Source organism: Schistocerca piceifrons, chromosome 6, assembly GCF_021461385.2.
Source record: "Schistocerca piceifrons isolate TAMUIC-IGC-003096 chromosome 6, iqSchPice1.1, whole genome shotgun sequence".
NCBI lineage: Eukaryota > Metazoa > Arthropoda > Insecta > Orthoptera > Acrididae > Schistocerca > Schistocerca piceifrons.
The window spans coordinates 165,611,096-165,612,592 of NC_060143.1; the positions used below are offsets into that span (position 1 = coordinate 165,611,096).

At 42.6% G+C, this 1,497-nt stretch overlaps 1 non-coding gene across 1 annotated transcript; it reads left to right on the forward strand.

Moving 5' to 3' along the window:
• The first annotated feature begins 632 nt into the window (after positions 1 to 632).
• On the forward strand, positions 633 to 707 carry Trnas-cga. The gene has a single exon. It is a non-coding gene; the product is annotated as a tRNA-Ser (tRNA).
• The last annotated feature ends 790 nt before the right edge of the window (positions 708 to 1,497 follow it).

Here is a 1,497-nt window from a genome sequence, read left to right on the forward strand (position 1 = left end):
GATGTACATGTACAGGTCGTGTTACAGCACACTTGTTGTGAAGGTTAGTACGCAGTGCGATACATCGATGAGACTCATTGCCGCAGTTTGCCAACTGTTAGGTTTTAGAATGGACAGTCCGGTATTAAAATAAAAATTACTGTATCTGGTCGAACGCCCCGACCGGAGGTCAAAAATTTCGGTTTTCGGGCGCACTTAATTTTGGCTAAATTCATATCTATTAATATCATTTATTAACCACTTTTACAGAATTAAAACAATGAAAATGGAGTCAGTTAAACTTTTCACTTTGATTATTCTTTGGTTTCAGTATTTTGTATCAGATTGTGTCAAAAGCTGGGAGCGTTGTGGATTTGTCGAAACGAATTACAATGTGAAACTTCCTGGCAGATTAAAACTGTGTGCCCGACCGAGACTCGAACTCGGGACCTTTGCCTTTCGCGGGCAAGTGCTCTACCAACTGAGCTACCGAAGCACGACTCACGCCCGCTACTCACAGCTTTACTTCTGCCAGTACCTCGTCTCCTACCTTCCAAACTTTACAGAAGCTCGCAGGAGAGCTTCTGTAAAGTTTGGAAGGTAGGAGACGAGGTACTGGCAGAAGTAAAGCTGTGAGTACCGGGCGTGATTCGTGCTTCGGTAGCTCAGTTGGTAGAGCACTTGCCCGCGAAAGGCAAAGGTCCCGAGTTCGAATCTCGGTCGGGCACACAGTTTTAATCTGCCAGGAAGTTTCATATCAGCGCACACTCCGCTGCAGAGTGAAAACCTCATTCTGAATTACAACGTATTTTAGTATAAGCGCGCGCATTCATTTGTTCGACAAACTATGTCAAAGACGTCAAAGAGCTTTGTGTTTTATTGCACTTCGGTGTCCATTGCCATAAAGCCAATTGAAGACCGCTACAATGAGAACGACCTGGGAAAGACAGGGCACAAAGCAGAGTTACAATAAAAGTTTATGTCTATTTGCTCTTCTGCTCTGTTACGTTACACAGCAGCAAAAAACAGCAAACAAAACAAGCCGTGACAATACCGCATTTACGTTTTATTATTTATGTTTGCAATAACGACCTACCAATTTAAAAAAAATACCTTTGTCGTACAAATGAACGCGCCAAGTAGATCCAGTGCTGCTCATGGCTGATGTAGCGAAGTATGTTGTTGTGGCTGTATTAGGTGCACTGCACGCGGCATGTGTTTAGTTTAAAATAGGAGTATTTAAGAAGGGCGGTGTAGTGACTGATTGATACGTGTACGAATGTCATTCGCGTATTATTGTGAGCTTCTCAAATGCACCAGACAAAGAACACTGCCGTGTCATGACAGATGGCTACTAGAAACAGGTTTTTTGGGGTGGCTTTGGAAACAAGATGAAAATACCGAATATTTTAAAAAGTGCCGTTTAAGTCTTACAGTGAAATATGACTCAGTGAAAGTGGTGAAACACCATGCCAGTACCGAGACTTATATTGATAAGTTGCGGATTGTGTTAAAGAT